Source organism: Nerophis ophidion, linkage group LG15 (genome assembly GCF_033978795.1).
Source record: "Nerophis ophidion isolate RoL-2023_Sa linkage group LG15, RoL_Noph_v1.0, whole genome shotgun sequence".
NCBI lineage: Eukaryota > Metazoa > Chordata > Actinopteri > Syngnathiformes > Syngnathidae > Nerophis > Nerophis ophidion.
In genome coordinates, this window is record NC_084625.1 from 28,989,393 (window position 1) to 29,001,519 (window position 12,127).

Sequence of the window (12,127 nt, forward strand, 5' to 3'; positions counted from 1 at the left end):
GAACTGAGAAGAAACGTTTATAATTTTTGCGCTTAAAACGGTTCATACAGCAAAAAAAAAAAAAGAAAGTGTAAGGCATTTTTCTTTGAGCAAAAGCTAAATGGCGCCTCGTAACCATGGACAACAGACGGTGCTTGACCACCATGCATATTTAATGAGCCGGACGTGACATCATTTAAATCCAAGCGATATATGCAGAGATTCTATATTTTCTGAAGGCCCCAAAAAAATCTGTTTAATTTAGCATAAAAATGTTTTTGTTGGCTGCAATGAGCTGGTGACTTGTCCAGGGTGTACCTGGCCTTCCGCCTGATTGTAGCTGAGATAGGCTCCAGGACCCCCCGCGATCCCGAAGAGAATAAGCAGTAGAAAATGGATTGATGCTTTTGTTTGACAGGAAGTCATGCACAAACACAAAATAAATTATTCAGTTTATTTTCCAAACATAATACTCAAAGTAGATCCTATTTTACACTTAGAAGAAAGTGATGGACATTCTCAAAATTAGGTAACAGAATGAAATGGGTTACATTGTTGTCCCGATACCAATATTTGGTACCAGTACCAAAATTACTGTAAGTTGATACTTTTCGGTACTTTTCTTAATTAAAGGGGGCCCACAAAAACTGCATTATTGGCTTTGCTTTAACAAATAATTTTAGGGTAGGATACATTAAAAAAAAAATTCTTATTGCAAATGTGTCCTTAAATAAAATAGTGAACATACAAGACAACTTGTCTTTTAGTAGTAAGTAAACAAACAAAGGCTCCTAAATTGACGTATGCAGTAACATTTTGTGTCATTTTCCATTCTATTAATTTATCAAAATTATTAAGGACAAGTGGTACAAAATTAATTATGAATCTACTTGTTCATTTACTGTTAATATCTGATTACTTTATCTTTTAACATGTTCTATATCCACTTATTCTTCTCTCGTTTGATACTTTACATTAGTTTTGGATGATAACACAAATCTGGGTATCCATCCGATACCAAGTTGTACAGGATCATACATTGGTGAAATTCAAAGTCCTCGTGTGTCCAGGGACATATTTATTGAGTTTATAAACATAATATACATTCCAAAAAACAAAAGAAGATGTTGTGATGCCAACAAATATTAAAGTAATCATAGTAGCATCGACTACAAACGTTCCTGTACTTGGTATCATTACAGTGGATGTCAGGTGTAGATCCACCAATGGCATTTGTTTACATTTTCAAGCCGGTGGGCTACGGTGTGTAGTGAAGCATTTTTTGATATTCCTTGTCCTGCAGGGGTGATACTTGTAAGAAACATACTTTATTTGTCGCCATGGAGACCAGGATTAGTGATTTAGAAGTAGCTAAAACACTGACGACTACAGCTGGACTTAAGCCGCTAGCTAGCTAGCCATGTTCTAAAGCATACCTTCCTGAGGGCGTTTCAGTGTTAAAATTTCACCTTTATATTTAGTTTTTAAGCCAAAAATGCGTCCGTTCTCCCTTTTCTGTCTACACACTGTGTCTGCGTGTAAGTACTCCGTGATTGTGCGCTGCCAAACATGCTCGTCTGCTCGTAAACCAGCAATGTCACGACGTGACGACGACGAGGCGTGTGGGGGTGGGAGACCGGTACTTTTCAGAGACGGTATCGTACCGAATATGATTCATTAGTATCACGGTACTGTACTAATACCGGAATACCGTACAACCCTAGATACGAGTCAATTATGGTAGACAAACACTGCAAAAACTGTAGATTTGAAATATCAGGGGTTTCAAGGGATTCCTGACCATTAATATTACATTGTACGTATGGCTGGGTGATATTCCATCCATCCATCCATCATCTTCCGCTTATCCGAGGTCGGGTCGCGGGGGCAGCAGCCTAAGCAGGGAAGCCCAGACTTCCCTATCTCCAGCCACTTCGTCTAGCTCTTCCCGGGGGATCCCGAGGCGTTCCCAGGCCAGCCGGGAGACAGTCTTTCCAACGTGTCCTGGGTCTTCCCCGTGGCCTCCTACCAGCTGGACGTGCCCTAAACACATCCCTAGGGAGGCGTTCGGGTGGCATCCTGACCAGATGCCCGAACCACCTCATCTGGCTCCTCTCGATGTGGAGGAGCAGCGGCTTTACGTTGAGCTCCTCCCGGATGGCAGAGCTTCTCACCCTATCTCTAAGGGAGAGCCCCGCCACCTGGCGGAGGAAACTCATTTCGGCCGCTTGTACCCGTGATCTTATCCTTTCGGTCATGACCCAAAGCTCATGACCATAGGTGAGGATGGGAACGTAGATCGACCGGTAAATTGAGAGCTTTGCCTTCCGGCTCAGCTCCTTCTTCACCACAACGGATCGATACAACGTCCGCATTACTGAAGACGCCGCACCGATCCGCCTGTCGATCTCACGATCCACTCTTCCCCCACTCGTGAACAAGACTCCTAGGTACTTGAACTCCTCCACTTGGGGCAGGGTCTCCTCCCCAACCCGGAGATGGCACTCCACCCTTTTCCGGGTGAGAACCATGGACTCGGACTTGGAGGTGCTGATTCTCATTCCGGTCGCTTCACACTCGGCTGCGAACCGATCCAGTGAGAGCTGAAGATCCCGGCCAGATGAAGCCATCAGGACTACATCATCTGCAAAAAGCAGAGACCTAATCCCGTGGCCACCAAACCGGAACCCCTCAACGCCTTGACTGCGCCTAGAAATTCTGTCCATAAAAGTTATGAACAGAATCGGTGACAAAGGACAGCCTTGGCGGAGTCCAACCTTCACTGGAAACGTGTCCGACTTACTGCCAGCAATGCGGACCAAGCTCTGACACTGATCATACAGGGAGCGGACTGCCACAATAAGACATTCCGATACCCCATACTCTCTGAGCACTCCCCACAGGACTTCCCGAGGGACACGGTCGAATGCCTTCTCCAAGTCCACAAAGCACATGTAGACTGGTTGGGCAAACTCCCATGCACCCTCAAGAACCCTGCCGAGAGTATAGAGCTGGTCCACAGTTCCACGACCAGGACGAAAACCACACTGTTCCTCCTGAATCCGAGGTTCGACTATCCTGCGAAGCCTCCTCTCCAGTACACCTGAATAAACCTTACCGGGAAGGCTGAGGAGTGTGATCCCACGATAGTTGGAACACACCCTCCGGTCCCCCTTCTTAAAGAGAGGGACCACCACCCCGGTCTGCCAATCCAGAGGTACCGCCCCCGATGTCCACGCGATGCTGCAGAGTCTTGTCAACCAAGACAGCCCCACAGCATCCAGAGCCTTAAGGAACTCCGGGCGGATCTCATCCAGCCCCGGGGCCTTGCCGCCGAGGAGCTTTTTAACTACCTCAGCGACCTCAGCCCCAGAAATAGGAGAGTCCACTACAGATTCCCCAGGCACCGCTTCCTCAAAGAAAGACGTGTTGGTGGGATTAAGGAGGTCTTCGAAGTATTCCCTCCACCGATCCACAACATCCGCAGTCGAAGTCAGCAGAACACCATCCGCACCATACACGGTGTTGATAGTGCACTGCTTCCCCTTCCTGAGGCGCCGTATGGTGGTCCAGAATCGCTTCGAAGCCGTCCGGAAGTCGTTTTCCATGGCTTCCCCGAACTCTTCCCATGTCCGAGTTTTTGCCTCCGCGACCGCTAAAGCTGCACACCGCTTGGCCCGTCGGTACCCGTCCACTGCCTCCGGAGTCCTATGAGCCAAAAGAACCCGATAGGACTCCTTCTTCAGCTTGACGGCATCCCTCACTGCTGGTGTCCACCAACGGGTTCTGGGATTACCGCCACGACAGGCACCAACAACCTTGCGGCCACAGCTCCAATCAGCCGCCTCGACAATAGAGGTTCGGAACATGGTCCACTCGGACTCAATGTCCCGCACCTCCCTCGTGACATGTTCAAAGTTCTCCCGGAGGTGTGAATTGAAACTCTCTCTGACAGGAGACTCTGCCAGACGTTCCCAGCAGACCCTCACAATGCGCTTGGGCCTGCCAGGTCTGTCCGGCATCCTCCCCCACCATCGCAGCCAACTCACCACCAGGTGGTGATCGGTAGAAAGCTCCGCCCCTCTCTTCACCCGAGTGTCCAAAACATAAGGCCGCAAATCCGATGACACAACTACAAAGTCGATCATGGAACTGCGGCCTAGGGTGTCCTGGTGCCAAGTGCACATATGGACACCCTTATGTTTGAACATGGTGTTTGTTATGGACAATCCGTGACGAGCACAAAAGTCCAATAACAAAACACCACTCGGGTTTAGATCCGGGCGACCATTCTTCCCAATCACGCCTCTCCAGGTTTCACTGTCGTTGCCAACATGAGCGTTGAAGTCTCCCAGTAGGACAAGGGAATCACCCGGAGGAGCACTTTCCAGTACTCCCTCGAGTGTACCCAAAAAGGGTGGGTATTCTGAACTGCTGTTTTGTGCGTAAGCACAAACAACAGTCAGGACCCGTCCCCCCACCCGAAGGCGAAGGGAAGCTACCCTCTCGTCCACTGGGTTGAACTCAAACGTGCAGGCTTTGAGCCGGGGGGCAACGAGAATTGCCACCCCAGCCCGTCGCCTCTCACTGCCGGCAACGCCAGAGTGGAAGAGGGTCCAGTCCCTCTCGAGAGAACTGGTTCCAGAGCCCTTGCTGTGCGTCGAGGTGAGTCCGACTATATCCAGCCGGAACTTCTCTACCTCGCGCACTAGCTCAGGCTCCTTCCCCCCCAGTGAGGTGACGTTCCACGTCCCAAGAGCTAGCTTCTGTAGCCGAGGATCGGACCGCCAAGTGCCCTGCCTTCGGCTGCCGCCCAGCTCACAATGCACCCGACCTCTATGGCCCCTCCTATGAGTGGTGAGCCCATTGGAGGGATGACCCACGTTGCCTCTTCGGGCTGTGCCCGGCCGGGCCCCATGGGAACAGGCCCGACCACCAGGCGCTCGCCATCGTGCCCCAACTCCGGGCCTGGCTCCAGAGCGGGGCCCCGGTGACCCACGTCCGGGCGAGGGAAATCTGGGTTCATTTCGTTGTAATTCCATAGAAGTCTTTGAGCTGCTCTTTGTCTGATCACTCACCTAGGACCTGTTTGTCTTGGGAGACCCTACCAGGGGGCATGAAAACCCCCAGACAACATAGCTCCTAGGATCATTGGGACACGCAAACTCCTCTACCACGGTAAGGTAGCAGCTCAGAGAGGAGGGCTGGGTGATATTGCCTTTTTTTATTTTTTTATTTTTTTTTATTTTTTTTTGATATTGCCTTTTTTTAATATCGCAATATTTTTAGGCCATATTGCGATATACGATATATATTACGATATGTTGCCCTGGCCTTGAATGTACATTTGATGCATATAATCACAGCAGTATGATGATTCTATGTGTCTACATCAAAACATTCTCCTTCATACTGCATTAATATATGCTACTTTTAAACTTTCATGCAGAGAGGGAAATCACAACTAAGTCAATTGACCAAAAGTGTATTTATTAAACAGTTTATAAGCAATGTCATTTCCAAAACATAAATTACAAGATTGTCAGAGACATTTTAAGTGTCAAACAAAAATGAGCTGCATAATAGGAAATCAAATAGTATTCGTCCTTCACTATGTGGTCTGTTACTAAGGTTATGAAATTCTCTTCATTCTCTTGCGAGTGACTTTACAAATGATGCTATATATTAGCAGTAATGCTGCATTTTATAGCAACGCTTTCCCACCCCCACCACTTGACAAATTACGGTTGTCTGTTCGACATATTCCCACTTGAAGCCGAACCACCGCCAGACGATGGAAACCCTGCTGTTTTTATTGGGAATTAAAGTAAGTCTTCCTTCATTTGTTACCAGATCCGCACCATCTTTCTCTTGTACGGCTACGTTAGCAGCTAACATTAGCCACGCCGCTACCTCTCTGCTGGGCGAGGGCGTGTATGTGACGTATGTAAGAATGTGCGCCTGCTTGTCTGTGAGAATGAGAGACAGAAAATAGCCTGAAGTATACGCCCGCAGCTAAAAGTCCTGCGTGAGAACGTATACTCGAATATTACGATATAGTCATTTTCTATATCACACAGAGACAAACCCGCGATATATCGTATATATCGCCCGGCCCTAATTGTACGTAATCACATTTGCAGACTTTGGATACAATGAAATCACTGGTTAAAAACAATAAAAGATTCCAACCTTTTATGGCCGTCTTATTTTCTTAATCACCAAAGCAAGAACAATGACTTTCATTCCAGCTTTTGGTCTGAAGTGCAATTCATTTCTGTCAAGTCAAGTGATAATGTTGTAATTGCCTTTTTTTTCTTCTCCATATCGAAAACGTTAACGCCCCCCCCAACAGCCAGCGTCCAGTGACATATGAGACAGTGTTGATATTTAGACGGATGGATTGTGCATTAGAGGGATGAATACCTCTCGGAGACACACACACACAAACAAACACAACACGAACATTGGTACGTTCCATAGAGCGGCCGCGGCCCCCTCAGCGCTGCTCTGTCCTCACATGCTTGGCTTCCCCATCTAATTGCTGCCATTCGTCTGTGTGAGGGTGTGTATGTGCGCACGGGTTTGTTTGTGCGTGTCAGCAGTCCAAGTCATCCTAATTTTACTTTGTGTTTTCATGGCCGAATTCCGCGCTTCTGTCACTGTGCATTTACAAACAACTGGGGTGAAAAGAGAGAAAGTAGATAATCAGACGGACAGGTAACAATAGAGAGGGCTAGTGAGCCACAAACACACACACACACACTCACACACACACACACGCGCACACACACACAGACGCACGTTCTTGTATTTGTTGCCTTCTTGAGACCTCCAAAAAAATGCCTACCTCTCTAGGACCACCCTTTCCAGATACATGTATATAAATATTTGTATTTACAACATTAACAACAAATACATGCCAATATAAAAAAAAATACTGTTGTGAAAAATGAGTTGGAATTTCACAAGAAAAATGTAGAATATTGGCAGTATTATAATAAAAGTCGGAATTTTACTCAACGCAAGTCAAAATTTTACAAGAAAAACTGAACATGTGTGCAATGTTATGACAAAAGTTGGAATTTTACACAATGACAGTCGCAATTTAACAAGAATAACTTCCAATTTTGGCAATTTTTTTAAGAGTCGTAATTTTACTGGACAAAAGTCACAATTTTATAAGAAAACTTTAAAATGTTGGCAAAATTATGACAAAAGTCAGAATGTCACTTATATACAAGAACAACAAAAAGCAGTATTGTGATCAAAGGAATAATTTTTTTATTACAAATGTCAAAATTTTCATTAAAAAGTAATAATTTTTATAAAAAAAAGTAATCATTTTACATAAAAAAAGTTTAAATTTTACATTTAAAAAAATAATAATTTTAGGAAAAAATACTGCAATATCACAGAAACAGAAATAATACGACAAATTGTTCCCAATTGTATAAGAAAATAGTCGACACATTGTGAGAAAAACTGCTTTTAGTTATTTTTATTTATTTTAAAGTTTTTGTTTGGAATTGGTTTGTAATCTTCATTAATTACTTCACATCATTACAATATGTCTCCATATATATTTGTATTTAATTTTTTAATAATTTTGGCCAAAGGTGGCGCATTTCAATTTCTTACACACACGTGTTATTACATAAGTTGGCCAGAGGGGGAGCACTTCAAATTTTTACACGTGTTATTTCATATGTTGTCCAGAGGTGGAGCACCTTTATAACCGACACAAAGTAAATTTGAAAAATCCCTCCTTTTTGGAATCACCCTAATTTTGATAGATTTCACCACCAAGGGTGCAAATGAGATCTCTACATTTTGTTTTTTGTAATGTGCTTAAGGCCGATGAGAAACCAGTCATGGACCACAGATGGCCCCTGCGCCACACTTTGGGCAACCCAGCTGTAAAAGCTAACTGCTAAGTGTATTTGTTCATCCTATGGTCACATATGGGACGCAGGTTGTCTTACGTCAGCACCGGAAGTCGTAAAATCAGCTGTTCACCTGGCGTTTTTTTTCAGGGATGAATAAGGAAGTCCTTCTTTAGCTGCTGTCTTTTTTTTTCATATAAAGTTGCCTTTGCACCTCTCAATGTTTACTTTTGCATGCACATTAAATCAACAGATAATCTTGACTTAGGATCAATGTTCACAGACTTAAGTATTTGGCTTTCTATTAGATGCAATGGGGGCAGCACGGTGGAACAGGGGTTAGTGCATGAGCCTCACAATACAAAGGGAGTCCTGAATAGTCCTGAGTTCAATCCCAAGCTCGGGATCTTTCTGTGTGGAGTTTGCATGTTCTCCCCGTGACTGCGTGTGTTCCCTCCGGGTACTCCGGCTTCCTCCCAGCTCCAAAAACATGCACCTGGGGATAGGTTGATTGGCAACACTAAATGGTCCCTAATGTGTGAATGTGAGTGGGAATTAAGTCTGTCTATCTGTGTTGGCCCTGCAATGAGGTGGCGACTTGTCCAGGGTGTACACCGCCTTCCTCCCGAACGTATTATTTTCGGGCCTCCCTATATTTAGCATTAAAAGATTACAGTTGGTACAAAATGCGGCTGCTAGACTTGACAAGAACAAGACTGCACCTGAGATAGGGTGCAGCACTCCCCGCGACCTCAAAAAGGGACAAGCGGTAGAAAATAGATGGATGGATAGATGCAATGGTTTTCCGTATTGGAACCATGTTTTCGGTCCTATCTTGTTCACCGGTCCTCATACGGAAGGCACTTTTCCTTGCTGGTGTCTCAAGAGGGGTAGAAATACAAGAACACGCACACACGCACACACACACACACACACACACACACACACACACACACACACACACACACACACACACACGCATGATTTGCCAAACTGCTTTACTTCCAAAACAACAACATAAACTATAGTTATGTATATACGTATATTATTCATACATACTCATTACATCGCTTGACGCCATTTGGCTGGAGGGGCTCCAATTCTGATCGCACATAAAGACGAGACAACGTGTGGAGAAGCTGGAAAAACATGAAAAAGGTGGTAAAATATGAAGCCCTCCTTGAGGGTGACAAAAACAAACAGAGGCATCGATACCACATGAAATAAAGATGCCAAGAAACCCCGTTAGACAAAAAGAAATAGACCGTCCTCACATTATCCTATCACCTACAGATGCAACTTCATTATGACTTAGAGCAGTGGTTCTCAATTGTTTACACCAAGTACCACCTCAGAGACAATTGGCTCTCCAAGTATCACCATGTTGACCAACATTAAAATACAGTGGCATAGTAGGCCTAAGTATTTTCACAGAAAAAAATCACAAAGCGCTGTACAAAAACAGGTGAAGTAAAACAACAATAAATTAAAAACAACAGGGGCAACAACTGTCAGGACTTGGAATAAGGAGTGGTCTCAGATGCAGAGATGAGGTTCTAATAAAGCCTTTTTAAACCTCTAGAGCCAGAGTATTACGCACTTAACGATTAACAAAAAATCTGAGGAAATAATTCCAAAAAAAGATAAGCCAAAAATCACTCCAAAAATAGGAGGAATAAGCTAACAAAAGGGCGAACTACAATTAAAGTCGTATCTACTATAAAAAAATAACCCCAAGCGCTCCAACAGGCGGAAGAACAAAAAAGGCTATAAATTAATACTTGATAAAGATAAACAAAAAAACACTCAATCTTTGAGGAAGAAACGGAATTTAGAAACAATACAAAAACTCACCAAATCGGTTGGACGAAGGCTAGAATAACAAAGGTTGCTCAAGGGAGGAAAAAAGTAAAATTCAAAATTACAGCAAGAGAGTTCTTGTTCCAAGGAAGTAAACGTGGGAAGAGGCAAGGCATGGATAGCGACATGGACATGGACATGGACATGGACGCTAGATTGACACGAAAGCTCGAGACGATCTGGCACAGGACAAGGGGAGGCATGAGCTTAAATAGAACATGATGGTAATGGGAAACAGGTGGAAACAATCAAGGGTCAGGGATGACGTCGGACTGGTGACACAAGAGGAAGGGCCCGTGAACTGAAAGAAGAGGAGTTGCTTTTCAAAATAAAATATGCCAATCACAAGACAGAAAAAAACAAGACAAGACTTCCCTCACAACAACAACATAAACATGATACAAAGTGGATTACACATGATAGTTAAAAGGTGCATTTACTTAACGCTTCACTAAAAAGAGAAGTTTTCAAATGTTTCTTAAAAGTTTCAACACAGTCAAGATCACTTGATCAATACACACAGCTTTTCCCAATTGATAGCTCGCCTGCTGATGGCATCATATAGCGTTACAAATAAAATGTATCGTATTCACTTTTCCCAGGTTAAAGTTAAAGTTAAAGTACCAATGATTGTCACACACACACTAGGTGTTGCGAAATTAGTCTCTGTATTTGAACAATCACCCTTGTTCACTCCCTAGGAGGTAAAGGGAGCAGTGAGCAGCAGCCGTGGCCGCGCCCGGGAATCATTTTTGGTGATTCAACCCCCAATTCCAACTCTTGATGCTGAGTGCCAAGCAGAGAGGTAGTGGGTCCCATTTTTATAGTCTTTGGTATAACTCGGCCGGGGTTTGAACTCACGACCTACCGATCTCAGGGCGGACACTAACCACTAGGCCACTGAGGTGGTCAGTGTTTTGGCGCCGCCAGTGAAAAAAATCAACTTCCTCATCTCACAATGTAAAAGATCTGATTGGCTCTCTTTCGTCACGAACCTCCACCCTCTCTCATATTGGACGCTATTAAAAAACTACAAATCCCGTTTCCATGTGAGTTGGGAAATTGTGTTAGATATAAATATAAACGGAATACAATGATTTGCAAATAATTTTCAACCCATATTCTATTGTATGCACTACAAAGACAAGATATTTGATGTTCAAACTGATAAAAAAATGTTTTTTTGCAAATAATCATTAACTTTACAATTTGATGCCAGCAACACGTGACAAGGAAGTTGGGAAAGGTGGCAATAAATACTGATAAAGCTGAGGAATGCTCATCAAAAACGTATATGGAACATCCCAGAGGTGTGCAGGCTAATTGGGAACAGTTGGGTGCCATGATTGGGTATAAAAGCAGCTTCCATGAAATGTTAAGTAATTCACAAACAAGGATGGGGTGAGGGTCACCACTTATTAAGCAAATCGTCAAACAGTTTTAGAACAACATTTCTCAACGAGCTATTGCAAGGAATTTAGGGATTTTACCATCTACGGTCCGTAAAATCATCCAAAAGTTCAGAGAATCTGGAGAAATCACTGCACGTAAGCGATGATATTACAGACCTTTGATCAATCAGGCGGTACAGCATCAAAAACCGACATCAGTGTGTAAAGAATATCACCACATGGGCTCAGGAACACCTCATAAAACCACTCTGGTCGCTACATCTGTAAGTGCAAGTTAAAAGTCTACTATGCAAAGCCAAACCCATTTATCAACAATATCCTGAAACGCCGCCGGCTTGGCTGGGCCCGAGCTCACCTAAGATGTACTGATGCAAAGTGGGAAGGTGTTCTGTGGTCTGACGAGTCCACATTTCAAATTATATTAGGAAAGTGTGGACGTGGTGTCTTCCAGCAGAAAGAGGAAAATAACCATTTGGATTGTTATAGGCGCAAAGTTCAAAAGCCAGCATCTGTGATGGTATGGGGGTGCGTTAGTGTCCACGGCACTAACACAAGCAGGGAGGTAACGGGTCCCATTTTTACAGTCTTATGTATGAATTGGCTGGGGTTTGAACTCACGACTTACCGAACTCAAGGCGGAAAATCTAACCACTGAGCAGGTTTTAGCGGACCTCCAGTATTGAAATACTGATATTATATCCAATGCTGGTCAGTAGCACGCGACATGTAGTGAAGCTACGTAACTTAACTACATTTCCCAGTAGCTCAGCATTAGACTTGCTACTTTTCAAACAAGCAGCAATTTCCGTACCTTTGCTATTTTTAGACCCTTGTAGCAGACTCCTCTTCCTCCTATCCAGGAAATCGCAAAAAGCCGCTGCCTGACCAGGGCTCAGAAAATCTGTAGAGACTCGTCCACCCTCACCAAGGACTGTTTTCACTGCTGGGCTCGAGACAGAGGATCTACAGCCTCTGTAGAAGAACTTACAG